General features: G+C 46.3%; 1 protein-coding gene across 1 annotated transcript in view; it reads right to left on the reverse strand.

Annotated features, from left to right (window-relative positions):
* Positions 1-26,428, reverse strand: part of CDK12 (cyclin dependent kinase 12) — a 99,338-nt gene that overhangs the window by 13,532 nt on the left and 59,378 nt on the right. Inside the window, exon 15 of the transcript XR_002095632.1 lies at positions 19,157-19,294. The gene's annotated coding sequence lies outside the window, so the exon portion shown is untranslated. The remainder of the gene's footprint in view (positions 1-19,156; positions 19,295-26,428) is intronic.

Genomic DNA, 26,428 nt, shown 5'->3' on the forward strand with positions numbered 1-26,428 from the left:
AGGATCCAGAAGGATCAATGGTTGCCTACTATTATTACAACCTATGAATAGCAACCTACTTAAATGGTGGAGACAAAGGGTTTCTCACAGCATGCAGATCCAATTTCATGGGCGTTTCCCTGTGGCCCTGCCCCTCGGCACTGATTGGCAGGGGGGAGAAGGGATGAGGGGGCATCTGTCATCCTGTTTGCTGCCCTTTGTGCCACCCTGCCACCTGGTGCCTTCCCCTTCCATCAGTGAGGACCAACGTGTCCCACTAGGAGCCACTTGGAAGCCAGTATCTTATTTTTATTCATTTTTTTTTTGTTGATTTCAAAGACAATCCCAGATTTTGCAGTTTCTGAGACATCTGCAAAACCATGAATTGAGTAGATCTCTACCTATGAGAAAGAGTTCACAAGGAATTGCTTGAAAGTGACAAAAGCCATAAGTTCAGGAAGTACAAAGGAGGATGGATACAGCACCAGCAGCCTTGAATATTCAAAACTTACAAGTCTGACCTTTCACAAAATCACAAGGTTGTTTTAAAAAAATGAAGGCAGTTACTTTTTCAGCCATGCAGGCTCATTTTTGAAGCTTTTTTCAGCAGCCACAATGCCAGAAGTTCTGTTTAATATACACACAAACACATGCATACATATACATAAAATAAAAACAAAGATTCTCACAATATCACAGGACTCCTGAAGTTGGGGGGGTTGGAAAAATAAAGTGGTCATTGCAGGGCTTGTGGAAAAAACTGCAAAAGCCAACAATCTGTCACCTGGCCACAGAGCAACATGCTGGCTTCTGATTTGGAGAAGGCACTTGAAAGAGTAAAACACTGCAAGCAATTTAGGATGGAAACACATGTTTCCAATGAGGTTGAGTAGTGCTGGGAAATGGGGCATCATCTAAAACAAAGATCAAGCTTTCTCCCCAGATGTGACTAGTCATCTTAAAGGGCCAACTTGAGATCTTTAAAGGATCTGGACTGCCAAAGGGCAGGTGCTTATCTTACCATGGAATTCAAGTCCTTTGAAGGTGCAGCTCAGGTTGGTTGCCATAAATTACTAGACACTCTGGAAAACATTTGACCTACAGCACAGATTTTCACAGGGGAATGAGGGAAGAGATTGCTTTAAATTAAGAAAGTGGGGAAGGAAGGTGGAGAATTTAAAGGAACACAGCTCATGACAGGAGCATATGGGTATCTCCCACCACCCTCTGGTGCAAGGCCTTTGGAGCAGTTCGGGAGCAAGCTGCCTGCCACCCTGGATCTGTCCCAGGTTTTCCAGGCTGGGATTGAACTTTGGGGCCGTGTCCAGATGAGCATGAACATTTGGTTCCCCAGAGACAACTTGCAGCACGGCACCTTGTGCCACAATTAGTTGTCCTCAGGGAACACCTGTACCACACACCCTCTGGCGTGCGGCTGATTACCTTGCTTGGGGTAGGAGAGGCTGGGGCCAGCAACTGTGCTAGCCCTAGCTGCCTTACCGGGGTCCTGGGAGCCGAGGAAGCTGCAGCTGCATCACTCCTGCAGCTTGGAGCCCGGCTGGCATCCGGAGTGTGGCTCCAGCTGGCCAGGCTCCAGTTTTGGGTGGTGCATACTACCTCCATGTCTGCCACCCCACTTTTTTTCTGCGTGGGTTTTTTTGACAGAGTCTCCAGGGGTCAACCCCTCCCAGCTTCCAAAACAAACCCTGTGCTGCAAGATAGCAGTGCAGTGTGTAGCATGGAAGACAGGTCTGCAGCACCACATACCACATGGCCATGCCCATCTGAACATGGCCTGGGAGTTTAAACAAGGCCAGGCAAATACTTTTGCATATAGGATCACCCAAAACTCATCTGGTTTGTACACTTCACTGTGGAGTGTCTGGGCTTTGCTTGAAGGACAATTCCCATAACCAGGGAGCCAACAGCTGAATTACACCATCCTGTGATTGCAAAGGATCCAGAGGACTGGATGGCTGCCCTGTGGTCTAAGGAATAAAATCAGGTATCTGCTTGCTTGCCTGAATCAAGATTGGTGGTGACTATCTGACTCCTGTTTGATGACTTCTACACATAGCTGACTCTAGTCTGGTTTTTGGAAGAAAGTCTATAACAGGGCTGAGGAGGCAATGTGCATGGCTTGAGAAACTGTTAGCTCTTCTCTGTGGATCCAGATTTTGGATCCATTGGGTTACCAATCTTGCAGCCTTTTAATAACACCACATTCATGGCCAAGGCCTGAAAGGAGACACAAGTTCCTTTGCTTTGCTGTCAGAAGCTGCATCCTTGGGAGGAAGAGCTCAGTGGAAAAATGATTCTTGGAGCACCAAAAAGAAGAATATAGCTGCTTTACCTAATTAACCTGCCCTTGAGGGTCTAAGTCAGAGGTGCTGCAGGGATCTAGTGAGATAAAACCTTCCATCTATTCCAAATGACAAGGGAAAAATCTCAGCTCACAACAGAATACCAAAAGAAATGCTTTGTCTCTGCTAGTCACTGGGTGCGTCTACATGAGACGCTTAATGCACAGTAGATTGACTGACTGCACATTATGGCCTCAAAATCAAGCTTACAGCAAAAATCATGCTATTAGGCTAATGTGCAGTAGTATTAATCTACTACACACTAACTGTCATGAAAAAGTGTGCGATCACACTAATGTGCAATAGGGCAGCCTACTGCACATTCATTTAGTACTTCCTTTTGAAAATACTAGATTTAGTGAGCAGTAGGCACTGTGTATTAATGAACATGTAGATGTGCCCACTGATACCTGAACAGATGCAAGAAGAATTGATTTTTGTTCTCCCCATCAACCCAGCCTTAAAAAAATTGCTTGGCAAGTTTGAAACCTGCAAGGCAACAGCAAAGCCAAAACTGCGTGTGCACATGTGGGCATGCACACATATACCCTACAACCTCCTGAGTCCATTTCCACAGATCCCAAGAAGCTGCAATGCAGGTGAGGCCCCAGCATATGCTCTGTTACAGCAAGGGAAAAAGGAATATGTGAGCTTTCTACCGTCTTTGCGGTTGAGAAGGATGGTCTCAGAAGCTGGCTTATGCATGCCAGCTGCTTTGTTGGCACGGCCTGCTGGAGATGGGGGGTAGTTTGCTAAAGAGGGCTGAGGCAGCTTCTTTCTTGCAGCATGTACAAAATGGGATAGAAGTTGGAGATGCTGCTTACAGGGCCTGAGTCACGGAGACAGCAGCTCTCCCTGTAGGGTCTGCTGATCAGACCCATCCAACATCTCTCTCTTTCCATTAGATCACCATCAATGCTAAGAAGCTCTTACACTATGGGATTTCATCTCTCTTCATCCCTTTTATTCCCTCCATTTTTGTTCCCCTCTTCCCATCCCATCTTCTTTGTCCTCACAAGAGAGCTGCTGCCAAGACACAAGGTGGTGGGGGAAATATGGAGACCATACCAAGATGTAAAGTGGCCTCTTTGAAGCACAACACACCCCAACCCTCTGTGGAGGAAGGAAACAAAGTAAACATGTTTGGAAGGGCATAAAGGTCCCCCTGATGTGAAGAAACATTATAAGGCCTTAGGTTTAGGTTTGCATTGATTCCCATCATGCCAATAAACTTAAACCTGATGAAGAATGCCTTGCATTCAAAAGCTTGTCTAATTTATCCCAACCATGCAGGTAGTCCAATGAAAGATATCACACACAAAAATCCTTGCCTCTCACTGAACATGTGGGAATTCTAGGTATTATTCATCCTAGGGAGTTTCTGGACTGAGCAACATTGGAAATGCATCTAACAGAGGGGTTTCCTCAGGGGCATCTCTCTAGTGGTCCACTGATGAGCAAGGACAATAAAGATTCCCAAAATGATTTAGTCTCCTCGAAGGATGTTTCCCCCATAGATTGCAAAGGCTTTGCTTCCTCTCTGCAAGAGAGGTACTGATTCCATTATATAGACAGACAAAAGAATTCTTCTGGAAGAGGCTACCTCTAGAAATCCTCATGAGACAGCAGCTGGTTACCCTACTTCCGTACTGTAATTGGTAGGAAGACCCACATGTGTTGAAGTGGGATAGAGGCAACCTGGGGGCCGCAAAGGAAAGGAAACTGGACTAGGAATCAGGAGACCCAGATGCAAGTCTTGGCTCTGCTACAGACCTCCTGGGTGACTCACTGGGTCACTTTGTCTATTTAAGCTAAGAAGTCTGTAGGGCATAGATCATACTGTGCTATTTTGAGGCTGTATAGTGTCCAGCCTGGCAGGCAGGACTTATCAGGGCCAATCCATAATCTTGTAGGTTTGGCTGCTTTGTGTCTCTCCACAGGCTTAGCAGCACCAGACAAAAAGCTAGGCTGCATAACATTGCCACAGCACTGGCTGTTAAGATGGGTGGCAGCACAGGAGGGAAGAGCAAGAACTTGTCAGTAGCAAAGCAGGGCCCAGCAGTGGGCCAACACAGGTGCCTTGGAAGCAGAACCCAGTTCCCCTCTGGCTTGCTGGAGTTTGTGATGGAGCTGTGGCAGGAGCTTGCACTTTGCATTCCAGTGCAGAAGGCTGTTATGCAGCAAACAAGACAAAAAAATCCCCCAAATGACACTAAATATTAATGCCTGCCCTACATTAGGCAACCTGCACCTGACTTGAGTGAGATGGGAGTGCCAGGCTCCTTCCCCCCCCTACATGCATACGCATGTGTACACACACACACACACACACACACACACACACACACACACACACTTGCTCTTCAGGGCAGCTGCCCTTGCACGTCACCAGGGAGACAGCCTTCCATATCAGCAGGATACCACCCCCCCCACCCCACCTCCGACTGGGACTTGCCAGAAGGCGGGGAGGGTGGGGGGGAGAGGATGGGAAAGCTAGTGCAGCCGAGCAGGAAGCTAGTGCACCAGCTGTGCTCCCCTTCCAGAGGTTTCCAGCTTGGCCCCCCTTTTGCAGGCAGCAGTGTGTGTGGGAGATGGGGAAAGGAAAGAAATAAACAAAGCAAAGGTATTGGGGGGCTGTATGGGGAGGGGGAGAGTGTTCCTCAGGGTAAAGGAAAGGTGGGGTAGTGCCCCACAAGGCATAGCAGTCCTGGTAGGTGCAGCCCTATAGAAGATTATGGAGTAGAGTTTACGGGAGTGGGATTAAGGGACGTGACACACAGAGGGCACCCCCACAACAGAAGGAAACAGATCCTGGGAAGGTCACTGACTGTCAAAAGAGGGAAAATAGGATCTGTTAGCCATGAAGCCTGAGCCTAACGAAGGGAAAATGGTCTGGTCCTGTCCACTGCACTGAGCTGCTGCATCTGATGTACTAATACATAGGTATGGATGCAAAGTGCTGTCCAGGTACACAGCACCCCAGTGACAGCTGTTGTTGTAACACTAATGTGGATGGGACCCCTTCCCCTCTGGCTCCTAGCACAGGAAGAACCCACAGCTGCTCAGTAGAATCTATTGTAAGTTTGTGTCCTTGGCTTATTAGCCATTTATTTCCCTTTTCACCCACTGGGCTCCCCCATTGTACTCCATTGCATTGTTACCTATCACTCCTCTTTCAGGAACCTTAGCTATCTCACACTCACCAAGAGGCCCTGTTGGGTACAGACTTAGCTAGGACTTTGCCATACAGCAGCTATTTCCTTTGGCTTTCTAAGAGGCCAGAGCCAAGCAGAACAAAGGCAGTTGCTAGACATGCTCCCCAAAACACACACAGTAGTTATTCCCAACTTATAGCACCCCCTGGTCATCCAAAGATGGTCAGCAGCAACAGGCTAAACAGCAGTGGTATTCATGGTCATGTGCTAAAATGTTCGACTAGGCCACTTCTCTTAGCATCAAGCCTGTGCTCTTGAGGGTCAACCGCATGCTCTTGAGGGGTCCCAGAATGCATCGAGGCAACAAGAGGCTCTGCTCTATGTGGCTGTCATCAGAATGGTTCAAGTCAAAAGCCATGCCAGCAAATGGACCCTCCAACCTTTTATAACTTGGTACACCCCATGGTCCATGAGCGTCTGAGCTTCTGTGACCCAGTCCTGAACTGAAGTTTCAATTACTCTGACCTTTCCTTCTTCCTGCACTGCTCTTCCCTTAGGCTGTGTCCATGACTGCCCAACGAGGTTTCTGATAGAAGCATCTAGAGAGGGGCTTTACCCCAGAAACTCAAGTCTCCCATCTCTCAAGGAGCTGACAGAGCTTCCTTCAATGTCCTTGGTCACAAGCAATTAAACTCATGCTGAACCTGGCTTTTGTGCTGATTTTGATCTTCCTTCAACAGAATTGTACTCCCCAGCCCCTCACAAAATACAGCCCCTTTAAAATCCAGAACTGTTTTCTATTCAGGGAAGAAGTCCTGTCCAGGGTGCAGAGGAGGAGCCATGACATTTCCTTATGCCAGATCTGCCTTAGAGCTGTAGCCTCAGTTCCAATACTTCCTCTGAGCAGCGGGGCAGTCAATGAGAGGCAAGCTGGGAGTGAGGGTTCATCATCTCTTCTCAGATTCATCTCTGCAGGCAGGACCAAACTGTTGAAACTGTCTGGCATCTTATTGCCATGATGCTGTGGCCAGTTCTATGCTTTGATAATGCCCACTTCCTGGGGAATATGACCCAAAGGAGCCATACGTCACCCTGCTTGAGATCTGGATGTGGTAGAGGAAAAAGGCCAGACAACTTGGCGCAGAAGGTCCTGTGCCCTCTAGGCAATCTGGAGAGGTTGTCACAATATGTCCTTCTCTCAGTCCAGCAGGGGAGTGGAACTTCATAACTTGTGAGAAGCAGAAGCCTTTGGGTTTCGGGCAGGTCATCTCTTTCCTCTTGAACATCTGAATATTGTCATAACAATGCACAGCCTGAAGGACTCCACAGATACATCAGCAAACAGTACCCCAATTCAGACTGCCATATGGCCTGTAACAACCCCCCTACTTCAGTATCTCCCACTGCTAAAATGACCCAAAAGTCCCTTCTCTCAGCAAGAGGCCTGGGCTGTTGGCTCTGGAGCAGCAAGGAAATTATCATGCATGGAATATAACTGCATGGGTTCAAATAAAAAAAACCCACCAGTGGCCAAATGGATGCCCCAAGCCCACCACAAGGGTAAAGTGAGGCAATTATGTCCTGTGTGATCATTATCTTTGGGATGTAGGGCAAGTTGGAGAGACAATAGCAAAATGGTGACTGAGTAGGAGCAGAAGTTTGCTCGAAAAAGACAAAGCCCAAGAACATGCCCAGCTTGTTGTCATGGTGATCCCCACCCCCATCACTCTCCTCACAATGTGCCATCGCACTCTCCTTCTGTGCCCGAGCTGTGCTAGGGAACAGAGTCTGCCGGAAGTTGCTTTCCCCATCCAACCCATGCAGCCGTTCTTGGAAGGACACCCAGTCACCGCTCGGCTGAGGAACATTTGCCCGATGGCGTCAGCCCAGGCCAGTGGAACCCGGCAGCCCCGAGGACAGGCGCCCCGAGTTCTGGAGGGTGTGCACACCGCGCCAATGTCCAGCTTCAGATCTCAATGGGGCAACTGCCCCAGTTCCTAAGAGGACAACCGTTGCAAAGACACGGAGTCAGGGTTTTTCTCAGTACAATTTGCCTATTGACAGAATGTAGGCGAGTCTCGTTCCTTCTCTCCTCAACAGATGTGGGGACAAACTGTCCCTAGGCAGAGGCCTCGGGCCAAGCACCACTGCCCCCAGCCAAGCAGCAGCTGCCTCTGCCTCACACAGACACAGAACTGAAGCTGATCCAGATGCTGCCATGGACAATCCATGCCCATTTTCCTCCCTCAGACCCTGAACATGGTATCTCGGAAGCCCCTTGCATAAGGCCATTTCTCATACCACACAGGCTAGGGGAGGTTGTTGGGCATTAACCCACATTCTGGGCTGCTGCCCCAAACACACCAAGGAGAAAGGTCTCAGTCCCCTGGGCATGGTTCCTGCATAGCATCTTTAACCCTTTCTGTAGGAACCTTCCATCTGGGTGCTTATAGCTCAGTGACCACAATGCCATTAGCCCTTCTTGTGCTACAGAAGGTAAGATGCACATTGTGGTTTCTAAGGCCACTCAGGCTGTATTTGAGGCAGGGACTGTCTTGTTTTTGGTGGAATGAGGCACTACATAAACACAGAAAAAGCGGGCAATGGAGGAGCTCCTGTGTTACAAACACTTGAAATGGCAGGAAAGAGGTGCTATGGGTAATGCTGACAGAGCCTTTTGGTGGTGTTTAAAGGCCACTGGGTTTGCAGGGCTGAGTAGAAGTTGCTAGGCTGTGGTTTTGCTCTCTATGCCCATCTACACCCAAAATTGGTACAGGCCTATTGCAACTACTACAGACCCGGCTAGACAAAGTCTTGGCTGGGATGACCTAGTTGGGGATGGCCCTGCTTTGAGCAGGGGATTGGACTAAATGACCTCCTGAGGTCCCTTCCCACCCTCATTTTCTATGAGTCTACCCCTCTGTGGACACGTGTAGTGGCTCAGCCTGAAAAAGGCCTCTTTTTCATGAGAAAAGAAGTATATTTCTAAACTTGTATTAAAGCCACTGTTTAGACAAGACAGGGCAAGTTGCATTTTAACATGCGTTACTGGTTGGGGTGAACCCTGGGATTGGGTGGAGCCCAGGTTCATTTGTGCCATCTAACATAGGTAAAAGCTACCATGTCTATATTGGTTCAACCAAACTGCATCTCTTCTTCTAGCACAGGCATGATGCTTTTGCCACTAGTCTAGTGGCACCCTTACCCAGCAGGGATGCTGTTATCCCAGTTTAACGGTGCTAACACCAGTGAGCTATATTCCTAAGGAAGGGGTGGTATACAGCAACTCTGTGCTGGAACATCCATAGAAAGGGCAATACAGATTGAACAGTACTGATTTTTAAAAAGACACCACTGTACTCCAGATGCAGTTACACAAGTTGCCCTTTTTCACATGCAACTCATTTCAGTCCTAGAGGGTGGCCTAACTCTACTAGTACAAAGCACAGCTTTGCTAGTATGACTGTATCTATACTTGGATCCACTTTGCCTGTACAGTGTACCAGTAACTCAATACCAGTAAAAAAGTGCTTCAGCTTTTGACCTGCCCTGTGTAGGTCTACTGGGTCTCAGCTCACTGGTCATTGGCCAAGGGAGACTGAAGACTGCCAGTAACTTAAGCTTTTAGGACAAGACCTTTGGACTTTCTAAGCCCCATGATCCAAGCTGAGGGAGGGGTCCCAGGCCACCTAGCCCACAGAAACAAGCCCTAACCCCTCTTATGCAGTTCACCTACTTTGGGGGGAAGCCCAGAGAAGAAATTATCTTCTGGGTTATTGTCTCTTGGGGGGCAACCACAATGAGCAGCCTTTTAAGAAGCTAACACAATAGTGCCAGCAGCTGAGAACATGTGGCTCATGTCACATGTACAAGGAGTTCTCCTCCTCATGAACCTCATGGGGCAAACTTTCCCTTCTCCAACACTCCAAGCTGGTGAAGAGGCAGAGGCCAGAATACCCTGATTCCTTCCCCCATCTCTCCACCCCTCTGCTTCCTCGCTGATCACCAGCCAGAAGTCCAGAGCTGAAAGTAGCCCGTGATTGATGGCAGTGTTTTCCTGGTAAGCGCACCCTGTAGTCCAATCCTTGTACCTTTCCCAATTCCTCCCCTGTCCCTATTCAGAGATCATGTTGTCTCATGTTGGTCCCAGAGGCACCATTAATTAAAAATACATCCAATTAAATGGCAGGTGAAAACGTGCAATTCCAGGCCCATTCCACATACCCCCCCTTTCCAGTCCCCCCTCCGTCTTGGCTCAGCTGTGCTTTGATTTGAGTGAGAGAGGAATATGGGAGGGTTCTCTGAACCTCAGCCAGCAGTGCTGTGCCAGTCTGTTAGGGTGGCGGTGTGTGTGTGTGTGTGTGTGTGTGTGTGTGTGCGTGCGCGCATGCACCATTCTCCATGGCCAGTATATAGAGTTTTTAAATTTAATCAGCCGGGCCCTGCTGCTCCTGAAGTTACACAACCCCCCTTGGCTAGTTAAGATAGCAGAGCTGAAGCTGGCAAGGTCAGGGCAGGTAGAGCTGTCGGAGAGATCAGCTAACGAAGGGAGAGGTTGCTAGGCAGACACGGGCACATGCATGGCACCCAAGAATCCTCTTTGCGGATGGCACTGACAAATCTGGGGGTTTTAATACTGTATGTTATTAATGCTGATGCTAATCCTGCTCCAGTGATTAGCTCTGCTGAAGGCATGAGGAATCAGTGCTGGGGATGAAACCGCCTTAAATCGCACCCCCAAAAATCTGAACAGAAAAGAGCAGAGGTGAACAATCGTGCAGGGAAAAGCCTTCCCCCCCAAAAATCCCCATGCCCTGTCTCCCCTCACACACATGCTCCAGACGGATGGGACAGACAGACAGTGAATAAAGGACCTGGGGAGGAGAGCGTGGTAATGATGTGACAGCTGGGACACGAATGGTTGAATCCAGCGACACACTCATTACCGACTTCGCCCACGGACGCGGGAATGGACTCGGTGCCAACTCTCCTCCCTACCCCCATTTGCTACTGGGAAAAATGAATCTTTGTAAGCCACAATGCAGGAGTGGCTAGTGAACATTGCCCCTCATATCTGGGGAAAGCAGGGGGAGATGGGAAAAGACCACACAGGGCAGAGGATAAGCCAAAGTATCAAGGATGGGGATGGCAGGCACATGGAGGGGTGGCAGAGACCTCAGAAGAGGCTGAGAACACAGGTGACAGGCAGGCTGGCCCATAGACACAGTGACACAGGAGAGCCAGGCGCTGTTTTTATCTCTTCCACTGACTTGCTGTGTAACTGCAGACAAGTCACTTCCCCTCCTTTGAGTTTATATGACCTCAGCTGAATTGCTTCCCGTTTCTGTGCCCCCATTCCCCACCCTCCCCTCTCCTCAACAGCTTGCTCTTTAGGCCATAACCTCTTTGAAGAGCAAGGACCATCTATTCCTGTGTCTATACGGAACCTAGCATGATGGAAGGGGGCCTGCTCTCCACTATGGCCTCCGGGCACTCTTGCATTACAAGCCACTGGAACAGGTGGCCAAGACACCCAAAGCTGGTAAAGTGAGCAGCTGCCCCCTGGCTCTCAGACTATGCTCAGACTGGGGTGCCCAAGTACCCTGCAATTCCTAGTGGAGATGTGCACATCAGCAAAGGACATGGCAGGCAGGTAAACAGAGACAGATGCAGGAATGAGACAGATGCCAGGGGCCAGGGCCTGGGATGTTGCGGTTTGGCCACCAGACCCCTCTCATCCACTGACCAGGCAGGGGAAGGGACAGAGAATGACCACCCCATGTGGACAACTTCTGGTAGCAATCATGACTTGTGTACTCCACCTTGGTGCCAAGCAGATGCAACAGATACAGGAACAGACTAGAAATGGCCTGGGGAAGGAAGTGCAGTCCCAGAACAGGAAGGAGGTCTTCTACTCAATTTAGTAATCTGGAATTAAGGACAGATTCAATCTAAGGGGAAAAATAGAGTGGGAGGACACAGGAAACAAAAGAAGCTATGTCAGTGGCTCAATTTTTCACTCATTTCTTAACTATAAAAGAATAAAACCAATTCTTCTGTTGCAGAGAACTCAAAAAGACCACAACAGGTCAGAATGTTTTAACATTATAGATTCCTATGCAAAAATGCTGCATTTATCTTGTGAATCACGTTGGCACGCCTAACTGTGCTAACATTGCATGGAACCCCATGGCACCCTTGAAAAGATCTCATGGCACCCTGGCTGAGGATCAGGGATCAACATGGAGGTTAATTCCGCCATGTCAGAGGCAGTATAAGGGGGCCAGAGCCTTTGGGGCTCTGGAATCCATGCAGCTTTGCCGGCTTCACTCTAACGCTAATTGGAGATTTTAATCTTCAGTGACTTTCAGCTCGGGGTGCTGGCAGGAACACCAGCTGTGCTGCAATTCCAACTGTGCTGGCATTTTAATCAAGCCGTCTTTGCTGGGGAAGGGATGGGTCAGGGGGAGGGACAGGAGCTGGCTCAGCCCAGACAAGATCGCTGAGGCCAGGTGGCCTGCCTGCTACAGAGAAGGCAGCTCACGCACCTGGTGTCCCAATGTAGCAGGCAGGCGGAAGAGGTGGGAATGGCCAAGAACAGAGTGAGGAGATTCCAGACTGGGGCATGCTGGCAAAGCCTCCTCCAGCTCAGCCTGGGAGCATAAAGGGCAGTAACAGGGCCTTTCAATTTCAAGGCAGGAAGGAGTCCAGAGAGAGGCCAGGTGGTAACACTTCAGGGATGCCACATTCTGCTTCCCAAAGAGCAGGCATCCACCATGCACCATCTTTCTCTGGCCACACGTGCATGCACACACACACTATTGCTAAAAGAAAGGTGATTGCACAGCCCTTGGACACAGAACTCTTTTGGAGAGAGTGGGTCCCTACAAACGCAAGTCAAGCCCCACTGGCAAATGGGTGCATGGAGAAAATTTGCCATCTGAACTGTAATGAGCCAAGATGCTTCAGCCTAGGTAGATTCACAGTCAAAAACCAGAAATCCCCACCTTGGCCACCTAACCCAACTTTTTTCCCAGCCTACAGATTCTGGCATTGTCGGATTTCTGGTCCTTCAGCCTGAGCTTCTCTTGGAGGAAACACCAGGTTGCGATTTGAAGACTCCAAGGTATGGCAAACCCACTGTGTTAGTTATTCTGGGAGTTGACAACTTTCCCTTTAAATTCTGCACCTTACCCTAGCTTGAATTTATTACAGCTTGGGATTCCAGGTGCTGGGTCTTGCTCTGCCTTTCTCTGCTGGATTAGAGAAATTGCTCTAGTTGAAACCTCCTCCCCATTGTTTAACCCTCTTCTGAGCAAGCTACAGAGATTAGGCTCCTGAACAGCTGACCGTGAAGTCACGCTAGGGAGCACAACAAACCAACACACCAGGCGACCCAGCCAGTTGCAACATAGTCTCAGGTCTTGGTTTTTCTACCTAAAGGATTTGACACCTGGATTCACAGCTCTGCCTCCCTTGGTTGACCCTTGCCCTGCCTAGCTCAACTCAGAAGTCCAGGTCTGTCTTCTTCCAGTCTGTAGGACAGTGGCATTCAAACAAAGGGCTGATGTTGAAAAAAGGTGCTGTGGGAGCTACTGACCTCTCAGGAACCACAATCCAGCGGCATATAGGTTCTAGCCAGGGATTTGGGAGACCTGGCTCTATTTGCTGATCTGCCAAAACCTCCTTTTGTGACCAGAGACAAGTCATTTAACCTCTCGGTGCCCCAGTTCTCCATGTGGACAATGGTGATAGCTATCGCTGCCATGCCTCAGAGAGAGCAGCAGGGCATAAGAGAGACTGTGAGGCATGCAAATGTTTTGTGAGGGAGAGCATAGAAGTCAATCAGGTGGCAAGAAGGTGGACTTTCCCCCATTGTGGTTACAGTTAATACAGGACTCTACCCCACATATGAACTGCTCAAATTATTCTTTGCAATTAACACTGGATTGGACCTGCCAGACTGCTGCCCAATTGCCAAGCACAGCAAGGTCCTTCTGCAGTTCCTCACACCACTGCCTCTTGTGCTGACTAACATGTGTGTGGCATCCGCCAATTTAGCACCCTTGCTGTCTACAAGTGCTAATAAAGGAACTTTGGAAAGCTCCACTGCAGGCTGCTGCACCGCAGCAAGAGACAAATGCTCCCCAGCCCTCGGAGGTGCTGAACCAACTGCAGGTGATGGGAACAGACATGGGGGTGGGGGAGGGCTGGGGGTTTAGTTTTATGTCCGAGTTGCACAGACAGAAACTGAATAAAAAGAAACCAAGTCTAGTAATTTGGGCTGAGGCTGCTTATTTTAATCCTACCTGTGGCTGCCTGAGCCCAGAGCCAGTTACTCTTGAACGTGGCTGGGTTTTATACCCTTCGGACATATGGGTGCTACTTTCAAAATGGTCTCAGGAGAGTCCTGGTACCTAAGGTTTCTGCTCCTGTAGTGCCTCACACCTTCAATGCATTTACCATCACACCACCCGCAGGCACCAAGGCCCTATTTACCCTTACTGTGCAGATGGGAAACTAAGCCACATACAACTTGCCCAAGGAAAGTGTAGTGAAGCAGGGAATACACACAGATATCCTCAGTCCTAAGGTGGTCTCCTACCCACTACACCATCCTGTGCCTTCCCAGTCAAACCATGCAAGCTGATAAACCACAGGGATGGGGAACTGTCATTTCTGAGCTGGATGAACAGAGGTATAGGGAGATTAAGTGATTTGCCTGAGGTTGCCCAGAGTCTGTGACAAAGCTGGGAACTAAAGCCAGATATCCTAAGCCCCAGTCCACAGCCTTAATGAAACACCCACCCATCCCTCCTTCTTTATTGTTACGGTGAGGCCACAGCACTCTCTCTGGACCACCTGCACTGCAGTCCATGCACGCTGCAGGAGGGCTCAGCTCTGTAACCCCAACACAAGACTTCCACTGGCCCCCTCAACAAGAACCTGCTCTTCATCTTCAACAACCCTCCTCCAGAGACAGGTGCCAAGCTAACTGCCACCAAAACTCATTTGACACATGGAACACATTTCGGCAAGAAGGTCAGAATTTGGTTTGCACATGCATTCACAGAAGCAAAGTAGAATGAGTGTAAAAAGTGAATGAACAGCAAAGGGGAATTCAGTTCCCATTTACCCAGAGACTCTGAAGCCATCCCCCTAGCTGTACACACAAGACTTGGAAGAAGAGTGTAAGCTGGGCTGGTAAGGGGTAGCAGGTTAGTGCTTTCAACCTAACCCAGTGTGCATGTGTTAGAGGGGGGAGGGGGATGTTTATGAGTTTGCAGTGCCCTCCTGTGGGTATTGTAGAGACTGCACCCTCTATGGAGAGGGCAGGCACATCCTGAACTACATTTGGCAGGCAGTAGCCTTTACTCCAAAGTGCTAGTACAAGCAAAGATTATCCCACAAACTGCTAGCAGATAGCATGGATGCAGGGAGTCAGAAGGGGAGGAGAGGAACAGGCCAGCACAGGGCTTGCTAACCACTCAGATTCATTTCAGCAGCACTGCCAGCCCTACATATGCTGAAATCCTGAGTCCTCCACACTGAAAAAAGCCCTTCATTTTTAAACCCAATAATACATTTGAGATACTGGTATCTGAACCACAAATTCATGTTTACAAGCTCTCTCTGAGCTACAAGGACTAGACACCTGTTTGTCAAACCAAAAACAGATTTTCACCTGACCCCATGACTCCAGGAGCTGAGGCCTTTCAGCAAACCTGCTCACATCACAAGAGCTGACAGATTAAATCAGTTCTCTGCTTAAATCTGACCCATTCTATTCTCTCTCCCACACATACACACTATTATATCTGGCACTTCCCACATTAGAGACAAAACGCCACATAAAACAAGTGCAGCACACACTAGTATTAAAGTGGAGGGGAGGGGAGTGGGAGGGGAATGCACTGTATATTTATGTCAGTTGACATATATTTTGCCCCCTGGATTATTCCCTTTCTTGTTTCTTCCTCCTCCACTTCCCACCTTCTTCCCTGGGCAAAAAACATAGTATCATTAGTGCCTGTGCTGGACTTGGAAACTAGCAGCATTTAAGTGGCTTTGAATTTCTCTGGGCATTCACATAGTTCCCACTGCCGTGGAATCCCAGTACTTCACTACATTTACTTTTATAACCCCCACCCCAGAGAGGCAGGAAACAACTAACATTCTTCAGAGCGCATAGAGGGATTGAGGGACATGTCCAACACCAGACCCAGGAAGGCAGGAGAACAGGGAACCAAACTCTGATCTCCAGAGCCCCACTTATACAATCATCTCTTGCCCAGTACCACCCAGACTAATTCTAGGCAACAGGAGGGGAAAAAAAAAACACTTTGCCCAACAAATGAGTTCACCTCTAAGCAGGTTTCAGGCTGAGAATAAGCCACAAAGCACCATGACCTCCATAGAGAGACCGAACAGCTGGAAGTCAGGCAAAAGCAGTTCCATTCCCAACTCTACTGCTGACTCCCTGTCCCTCAGTTTTCCTCTCTCTACTTGGGGTGCAAAGATAGCAACCGCCTTTTGCACAGACTTATAGCCCTTGACAGCTGTGGTGGCTATAACAGCAAGTCTTTTCTAGAGGATTCCCATGTGCTGCGGCACCGAAGGAAGCAGCAAATCTTGCTCACTTGAGGGGACAAGTCTTTTTCAAACGCCAACGAAAGGTGTTAACAGATCTGGAAGGAAACACTTAATTGCAGAAAGAACCTTTTGGTGCCGATATAAATAGCACCTGGATTGACAAATTTAGCTGCCAAAATTGAGAGCAACAAACTAACATTAGGATTTTTGTTGGTTTTTTTTAAAGGGCTCTTTATTTCTCTACATGGGCACTTTGTCACTGTGGTTAGAGTGACACCTGGTGGCTAGTTCCTGCTCACACACATTTCTGGCATTTCTGGACAGTTCATAATCCTCCCAGGAGCTCTGTGCCCAGTTTCAGATCAATTAAGGGGGAAAGAGGGGTAAATCAGCTAAGGGTGTGCATGGCCTCCAGCAAGCAAAGAATACCTGACCCCATTTACATACAAAGCCAGAAATGGCTAATCACTCCCAGCTATTCACTTGGCTTCTGGAGCTTCAGTCCATTTTCTGTTCACAGCCAGTACCCCAGCTCACCCTCCAGAATGAAGTCCTGCCTGCTGCATTAAAAGGATGAGCAGCTGCAAACGCTTGCATCCGAGCACCGACTACCCCTTTACTCCTGACTGTACACAGGCTCCAAGTCCGAATGCCCTTTAGCTGAATCCAGACTATGGAGGCTTTGTTTAGCCCCACTTCTGCATCTGCTCCTAGGCAAGGGATAGTTGGTGCAACACCATGCAGACAAAGAAAAGAAGGCTGATCCTAAAACTAAATGGGGGGTGGGGGGAGGAGGAGTAGAGAGGGACTAGGATTTAGGAGGCCTGGCTTCAGTTCTTGGCTCTGCCATTAAGTCCCCATACAAGTCACTTAACTAACTAAAATGGCTGGGGGGGATCCTTCTTTTCTTTCACCCTTTGTCCATCCCATCTAATCAAGAGTGTATATTCTGGGGCAGGGACATGAGGTATGTCCAGCACTCAGTGCAGCACCTGGCTCTCACTGAAACCTGTTTAGAAACAAGTAAGATATCTCCATACTGCAAGACAACTGGGAGTATCAGTCTTGGAGCTCATGGTGATGGGCATTGGACAAACCCAGAGCAAGACAGCAAGTTCTGCCTCTTAGGAGCTGGCAATTTAATAATAAGGATAGGAACTCCATGAGCCATTAGGTAACTGGAAAAATCTAGCAAGGTCTGCATTGCTGGAAGATACAAGAGCAGCTGCTATAAGGAACATTTATTACCATTCCAACTACCCAAACTGCTCAGGAGACACCAGGTTTGTTAGGATAACTCAAGGTTTCCAGAATCTAGATGCTATGGCAATTGGTGCCGTATAGCAGCAAGTAGGATGCAGCATTGTGCTCCCAGTACTAGCCAGGACAGAGGTCCTATTGGACTAGGCAGCATACGTGGTCCTCAGGATCTTTACATTAGCATTTGGTTTGCTTCCTTTCCCATCTTCCCCATGTGTCTCCCTGGTTAAATGGGTGCACAATCCCGATTCCCTCATCTCATGCAACAGGAATCCCACCAAGCCATTTTGCGTCACATCTATTGTCTTGACTCAAAGCTTTAGCTGATGTGCCTTGTGAAAGGGAGTGGTTTGGATAACAGCCATGATTAAAAAATGTGGCCATAACAGGAATTTTTTTCTTTGACTTTAGTGGGCTTTGGATCAAACCCCAGATATCAACACAGATCAAGAGCATCAAATTAAATGGTTTCAGAGAAGGGCCTAGACCCAGAGACCAAATTATAGGCAACAACCCACTCAGAGAAAGAACCAATTTTGCAGGTGACCCTTTGCTTGTGTTCTGGGTGGAACTGATCTCCACACTTGCTAGTGCTTTTAGAAACATCCCCTGGCTAAAATCATCAGCCCTTCCATCACTGAAGCCAGGAGAGTAATCCCGATATGTAGGTTGTAAGCTCTTAAAGCAGGACCTATTGCTGTATGAGTTTGAGACTCCCAGGCACCACCATGCTATAAAACAACCATCAACCATGTTAGCTTGTAGCAACAGTAGCAACAGATTTAATAAGGAGAAGTGCAAAGTCCTGCACATAATCCCATGCACCACTACAAGGTTGGGGACTGACTGGCTAAGCAGCAGCTCTGCAGAAAGGGATCTGGGGGTTACCGTGGACACTAAGCTGAATGTGAGCCAACAGTGTGCCCTATCTTTAAACAAGGCTAACAGCATCTAACAGCATACTGGGCTGCATTAGTATGAGCACTACCAGCAGATCAAGGGAAGTGATTCTTCCCCTCTATCCAGCACTGGTGAGGCCACATCTGGACTACTGTGTCCAGTTTTGTGCACCCTACTACAGAAAGGGTTCAGACAAATTGGAGAGAGTCTAACAGAGGGCAATGAAGATGGTTAGGGAGCTGCAGCACACGAATCATGAGGAGAGGCTGAAGGAACTGGGTTTATTTAGTCTGCAGAAGAGAAGACTGGGGTGGGGAGTAGGGGGATTTGATAGCAGCCTTCAAATACCTGAAGGGTTGCTCCAAAGAGTACATAGAGCTAGACTGTTCTCAGTAGTGCAAATAACAGAACAAGGAGCAATGGTCTCAAATTGCAGCAAGGGAAGTTTAGGTTAGATATCTGGAAAAACTCTCACTAGGAGCACAGTAACATAATGGAACAGGCTACCCAGAGGAGTTGTGGACTCTCCATCCTTGGAAGTTTTAAAGACCCAGTTAGACAGACTTGACTGGGATTATATTAGTTGGGGCTGGTCCTGCTTTGAGCAGGAGGTTGAACTAGATGCCCTCCTGAGGTCCCTTCCAACCTTCATTTCCTATGATTTTATGAACAGTACTGTTATCCTCTGGGGACCAGTGGGACAGCCATATTTTAGGGATCCTAGAATTTGTCTAGCATAGCTAGACTGTGGCCTCTGAACACCCCTCCCCCTTCATTCTAACCCATTCCTTATCTGCCTTCACTTTCCCCTCTTCCTAACCTGGCCCACTGAGATACAAGATGCCATCATCATAGGACCATTTGCAACCCTGTGGCTGGGGAATGATGCAGCTGCTGGTTACTTACGAAGGAAGAAGGCTCAGAGCTGCGCCGGCGCTGTAGCCTGTTGCCATGTACAATGAGCGGGGACCCTCAGATGGGTGCTTTATCTAAAGGAAGGCTCCAGTCAGGTATAGGCTGCTAAAAGGCGTGCTAGCATCTGACCTAAAACAAAGAAGAAAAAGATACGTGAGGGTGTATTGGAAACACCACCCTACAAAGCATATATGACTGTCCTTCAAGAAAAGCTATTCAAGCTCCTGTTAGAAGTAGGGCATAGAAAGGGGTGGATAAAAGGGTGTTGAGTTTCTTGGGTGCTTGTAAACTGCCTAGTGCAGCAGGATCCTGGTCCATGACTGAGGCACCTAAGTGCCAGTGCAATAAAAACAGTAGACACTAATCATTTAACCAATCTGATTTTTTCTCCAAAATGTTAACTAGTTACTGAAGTGCTAAACAGACAGACACAAAGGGAAGTGTTTTAGACAGCCTGATGGACAAATCCTTTCCCTTCTGCTTTGAGCAGCCCTGTAACAAGTTGCTGCAACAGCAAGAGCATGGAGGAGCTCTGGAGAAATGTTCCATGACTATTATCGCTTTGGCAGTATCACAAGTCAAAACCTAGCATTGTAGGGATTTGCACTTTCTCCACACTTTATAACAAGGACTTTATTCCTCCTGGAATAACATGCAGGGAAAGTGGAAGAAGGGCAATAATGAGGTCATGCATAAATGCTTACATTGAGCATCTCAAAGCTATTTATAAAAAGGCAAATCAGGTTCATTCACCCTGTTTTTACAGGTAGGGGAACAGGCACAGAGAGAAGGGATTTGTTCCAAGTCAGTGTCTCGGGTCTAGAACCCAGGAATCCTGATCCTCATTTTTCTGGTCTGGCCCCAACGCCTCCCCTTTTTTGATGGATACACAAAGCAGCATCATTCAATCACTATGCCTAGTGATAGCACGACAGGTTCTTAAGTATAATCACAATGGAAAATGCATGAGAAAGATCGAGAAGTCACACACAGGTTCTGTAACACTTTGTTTTTTATTAATAAATGTTTGTATTATGGCAGCAACCAAAAGGCCACATTTGTACAGCATGCAGTACACAGTACACACGAGTCTGGCCTTGTGCATATCACAGGCCATGGAGCTGCACAGATACCCGTATATTAAGCTTGCAGACTTTAGTTTAACTAAAGTGTTTTAGTCCTTGGCAGACTGAACTGTGCGCCAGATGCAGTGAACAGGAGAGACCAAGGTGGACAGATGAGGTGAAATGCCCAGATCATCTCAGCTGGTAAACAATGGCTCACATTGCAGAGGAAGGAAGGAGGAAGAGAAAAACATGGTGCTTCCCATTTGAGGGAAAATTCCTCCAAACCTCCACTTTACCAGCCTGATCCTGAGACCATGAACCTGACATCTAAGAAAGAGAATTCTCTGTACTAAGTGCACAAATCAGTGCCCCATCCCCAGCTGCAGTCAACTTCTGATGCTTCAGAGGAAGATAGAAAAAAAAAAATACATCCATCCAGTTGTGCTTTGGGAATACAGTCCCTGTCCTCTTTGGTTTCAGCATTTTACTTTATACTCTTTCCTCCAAGTTTCATTTCTCTTAAGTGTTGCCTTCTATGCACTGGTTCAGAAATGCATTGTTGTGTATACTACATCCAACAGTTTATGCCATACCTTGATGGATACTTGTAAAAAAACTGGCTTTTTAGCAATAAAAACAACTAAACTACCTGGAATTCCATATCGGGCAAATCCAGGGGTACCATACGACTAAGGTCCAGACCAGTGATTCTCAACCTGGATGTTGAGATCTTTTTAAGGGTGCCACAAGGTGCTGTGCAATATTAGCACAATTAGATGTGGAAACACTTACACAACATTTGCAAGATAAACCCAGACCTTTCAAACAGGAATTCATAGTATCCAAAACATAGACTTCTGGGCTTTCTCCAGTCTTGCCAACAAAAGAACTGTTCTTTTCCATGGTCAAAAACCAAGTGAAAGTTGAGTTGGCCTTTGCTGAGGGATGCTTTTAAGTTTAATGCAGTTGAGAACTGCTGATCCAGACCCTGCTGCCATTTCTCACACACATGTGACTAGAGTCAAACCAGGTGCCTCTCTGGGAATTAAGTTACACAGACCCACAGGTGTCTACAGAACTGGGGCCTGTATGACTAAATTAGCGTAACCTGCAAAAGACAAATCAGCAGTGGAACAACAGCAGCACAAGACAAAGGATGGACCATTGATCCCACCCAGTTTAACTTGGTTAAACTTCCAAGTCTAGCAACTAGCAAATGGAAGAAAGCCCATTAGGTGGCCCACCCTTCCTTACCTAAATGAAACCCACAAGCCAAGGGGACATGGTTTATAAGCACAGTGTAGAGCAGTGGTCTCCAACCTTTTTTGATTGCGCACCCCATCAGTAAAAAAATTTTGAGCACGCACCCCCAATATATGTATATTTATATTAGCGCACCCCTATCAGTAAAAAAATTTTGAGCATGCACCCCCAATATATGTATATTTATATAAATATACATCTAAATAGAAGTTCTAAAATTTTCTTCCTGCACCCCAATGGATTGTCTTGCGCACCCGCACCCCACTTTGGAGACCACTGGTGTAGAGATCAAGCTGCAGCCTTAGGAAATGGATCCATCAGTCAACACCCTGCCCATCCCCAGCTGCAGCACTAAATGCTGCAGCTTTTCAGAACTGACTAGTGATTCTGGGGGTGCAATTTGAAACAGCCCCCTCTGCATGAAAAGCTGGGTATTTTTTAAAGTTCTCAAATTCCACTCCTAAAAGCCAAGTCCAGGCAGCTTTGAAACCATAGCCAATGTGGATTTTCTTTTTTTAACCTGCCTTTGAAAACCAACTGGTAACCATGTACAAATAACTCGCATTCTAACCCAAGGATCTACCAGGTTTAATTAACACAAGTTTCCAACATGCTCCACACATCATCCTGATCACACCAAGATGATAAAAGAAACAGGACATGCCATGATAATCACTATGAGAATTTGGAATGGAGGTCTACCACTTTCCAAGACTTCACAGCCTACTATCAAGATAGCACTGAGGATTTGTTCACACTCCAGTTGTGAACTGTATAATAACTGAATGAGAATTCCAGAATAGACAACAGAATGAATTTTCAAAAATGCCTATATCTCATATGACATCCAGGAGCCCAAATCCTATAGATCTACATGAGACAGACTTCCACAAGGCTATGATTTGATCTGGTATCTTTTTAGAGTGACCTGACAATGGGGCAAGGGATAAAATTCACTGTGTGTCCCCTTCTGCTTCTTTAGCCTAGAAAGAGGCCTGGATTAGAGATTTATCTAATCTTTATACTTTTTCGAATTTTCTTCTGCTTTGTTTTTATGGTAGAATTTCAGATCTTAGCTAAAAATTGGAAGATGATGGTGACTAAAGACTAGTGACTTATGCCCATAAAAGCCAGTTGAATGAATGCTGAACAGTTAAGAAGGGGAGAAATGTTACTTGATCTCCCCTCACTCCCTGCAATTGGTTGGTTGGCTGGTATTTGTTAACACCTATTTAATTAAAATGCCTACTTCATATTTTGGAAGCAAAAACAAAAATGCACTAAAATTTGCAACAGCTGCAATACAAAATCTTCCCAAGGCCTCCAAGAAAGTTAAAGGAGACCAGAGAGAATTTTTGAGATTTGAAATGTAAAAAAATCCACCCATTTAAAAACAAAAACCAGGCCAAACAATTTCCAGCCTACTTTTCATATCATGAAGCAACAGGATGAAGTATACAAGTCCAAGGATACAAGTCTCCATCACATATTTCCAATCTGGCAACTAGAAGAAACAATTTGCTTGTTTCAAGAGTACATTAAAAAAAAACAACAATGCTGGGTTTCAGTGAGGTTTAGATGCAAACCTCTGCAATGGAAATGCTGGACTAGACTTTACCTTGCTCATACCCAGGCAGCCAGGCAGGACAAAAACCTTCTCAATCCCATCTGTCTATCTTTCTCCCACAGAAACATATTATATTTTACTGATGAATCTTAAGTCCTCTGGCTGCATGGAACACCAGCAGTTATGCCCCTCAAATGCATATTTGAGAGATGGAGGCTTGGAAATAAAGAAGGTGATGAACAGGTGAAGTTGGAAAACTTAGATCAGTTTTGTGCATCTCTTGTTTTTCATGCTGGTATAACTATGTAAATTAATCTTGTGAAAAGAGTTACAACACCAGTACAAAAGATGCCTTGTATCAGGAGAGCATATTTTATCACCCATATTAATGTATGCAGCATTTCACCAATACAGCGATGTCTCTATTAAGGAAGGGTTGTACTGACTGGCAGACAGCAGTACAGTTTGCCCAGATGTAAGATACAACAGAAGAGACATTTTAATCACAGCATCAGTTTTGCCAACCCTGAATATGCAAACTAATGCCAAGTGCCCCAAAATCACAAGAATGATTCAAAAAGCATGAATTAAAAAGAATAAAAAACATATTGGGCTTTGTATCGACTGCCCGCTTTTTTAGCCAGTAGGCAGTCTCTCCTCACCCTCAGCTTTTCTCTGGAACTGTACAGGATAGAAATCATTATTTTGAATGAAAGCTAATGAAAGCATAATCATGACTCCAGGAGCTGGGACTTTAAAAAAAATATAGCTATTATCACAAGGTTCATGATACAAATCATGAGCACTGACCAAACAGTTATGCCAAACTATTTTATATTGACTAAAGGTTTGCTGAAGACACCAAAGATGACAAAGGCAGACACTGTGTCCTTGCCTCAAAAAATCAAGAACACACACGAGATGATCTGAAAAAAGAAGAGCCTATAAATATAAAATGAATAGAACTAGGAAGTCACCAACTCTGTAGCCATTACACAAACAGTATAAAGGCCAGAAATCCCTCTGGTCCTTGTCTTCACTCTATTTTTCTTTGCAAATTATTTAATTGCACTTAGTGGTGAATATTAGACCCAGGTTGAGAATATTTTACAAAAAACTATGAACTAGTTTAGGATTAGGGCTATTTTTGGTGAGTTTTAAATAATTTTTTTTCACAACAAAAAAATCTCTCCTTTCTGCAGAAAATGTTCATTTTTCATTGATTCCAAACTCCCAAAAACCAAAATATAGTAAGCTGGAAATGCTGCTACAGTACTACTGGGGAGCTATAGTTCAGGTGACTCACGTCCCTGTTTCTTTCTAGAAATCAGGCATTCCACTGGACTACATTTCCCAGAGACTCCCAGAATACACCTCCTTACCACCAGTCTTTTTTCAAGGTGGGAGATCACAGTGCATCATAAGAGATCCAGTCCAACTAGTGAACCTGTCCTGCAGAGGAGAGAATAGGATCATGTGACAACACAAACTATTGCTCTCATGAGGCTCTGCAAAAACAGGTCCAAATCAAAATGGTTTGGATTTTTAGCTTGTTTGGGGTTCTCAAATATTTGCCAAAAAACTAGGAAAACTTTCTGTAAAACAAAAGCCAATCTTGTTACTCTAAGGAAGAGAAAAATCATACTGTGAACAATGACAAGGGCCCAAGGAAACTGAAATAAGAATGACCTTTAGAGGCCAAGCAGTTGCAGATGCATTGAATCTTAAATCACCTCCTAATCAAGGAGGGTCATTGGTTACCATGGACTGTTCAAAAGACCTGATTGCACTTCTATTGTGCCACCTCAAAACATCGTATGGTCAAAAGAAGAACCAACTTTCCTTGCTACTAAGAGTTGCCCCATCATTTATGCTCTATTTAAGCAGTGCATATGCACTAAAGGCATTCCTGTACTTTATGTCAATATTGTCCTGTAGGAGAACAGATCAGCTGAATGGAATAGTCTTCTCATTATTTCAAACCTATAAATACAAGAGTTTCACTTCACAGAACTAAGTCTTGTTTGGAGCAAATATTAGAAGTCTTATAAAAAGGGCATTTCCAAAGTGGCAATGGTACTTTACAAAAACAAGATGGCAAACTGTGGGTGGGTATGCTTTTAACGCACCTCCCTCCCCTTTTCCATACCCACAGCCGAATTGTCAGCTGCTCAGACAACTTATATTCTTATCATTATCTTTAATGTCATAGTGATACCTACTGTCCACAACTACATCAGGGTCCATATTGTGCTAGACACCATACAAAACCATGAAGAAATGGTCCCTGTCCCAAAAGGTCTCACTAACTAAGACATTTCTCCTAATGATTGAAAAGGAAGAAAAGAACACATTATGGTTTGTTCTAGTTTTAAATTATTGGGGAAAACAGCCAAAACACTGGTAGGATTTCTTATCAGAACGAAAATACGTCAACTCTGGTGTCAGATACCAATGGAATGACATTGGTAGTGTACATGTGTACCACTGAATTTAGGCTGAAATTGGAACCGCTCAGTTGTGCTCTGGGCTATGTACAACAAAACAACTACCAAAATTTTCCCTTTAGCTTAGTTGAATGAGGTCCAGCCTTTTGCAGCAGGAGTATACAAGTTCTAGCCTCAAGGCTGCCATGAAGTTCCAAGTTGTCAGAATGACAGGCATGTTGTTATAACCCATGCAGGGCTGTGTTAAAACTAGCCCCCTTCTCATTTGGGGGGAGCAGGGAGAAGAACACTCATCTTCATTAAAATCAAGCCATAAAAACCAATATTCCTTGAGAAGGTTAAATAACGATCCAAGGACAAAGTTCATTATAAAAGCTGGGCCCAACTCCTTATAACATAGTTGTTGCTAGGCATGTACCTGGCAACAAGTGTGGACAGAACTTGAATCTTGTGCCAAAAGGCCAGGCTCCCACCATCAAATCTAACTTATACTGATGAGCAGTAATAATATGGGACTGTCTGTACATAGTTCACTGTTTTCAGTTGAATCCATGAGGCAGGGCCGATGCACACTAATGTCAGTTCACTACATTATGACATGCACTGCAACAGAATCACTTCAGCTTTCTAAGGATCCTTCCACCTCTGTCTGATTTAAAGTGGAAGAGACTTTATACATGGCCAATCCTAAGATCACCAATTACACTCAACCAACAGAAGTGACCTAGCTAGCATCAGCGCAACTGTTACCGAAAACCGTAGGCAAGCTAAACATATCAGGAAGGGTATTTCCTGGGCCAGAGCTAGAGTACTCAATGCCATCAGCCTTCACTTTGCCCAGCTACATTCATCTTAAGCCAACAGTAATGCACCATGTTTTAATATGATCTTAAATGCAGGGAGTTAATGGGGGGGGGGA

Source organism: Gavialis gangeticus, unplaced genomic scaffold (genome assembly GCF_001723915.1).
Source record: "Gavialis gangeticus isolate Ggan-Ray unplaced genomic scaffold, GavGan_comp1, whole genome shotgun sequence".
Classification (NCBI taxonomy): domain Eukaryota; kingdom Metazoa; phylum Chordata; order Crocodylia; family Gavialidae; genus Gavialis; species Gavialis gangeticus.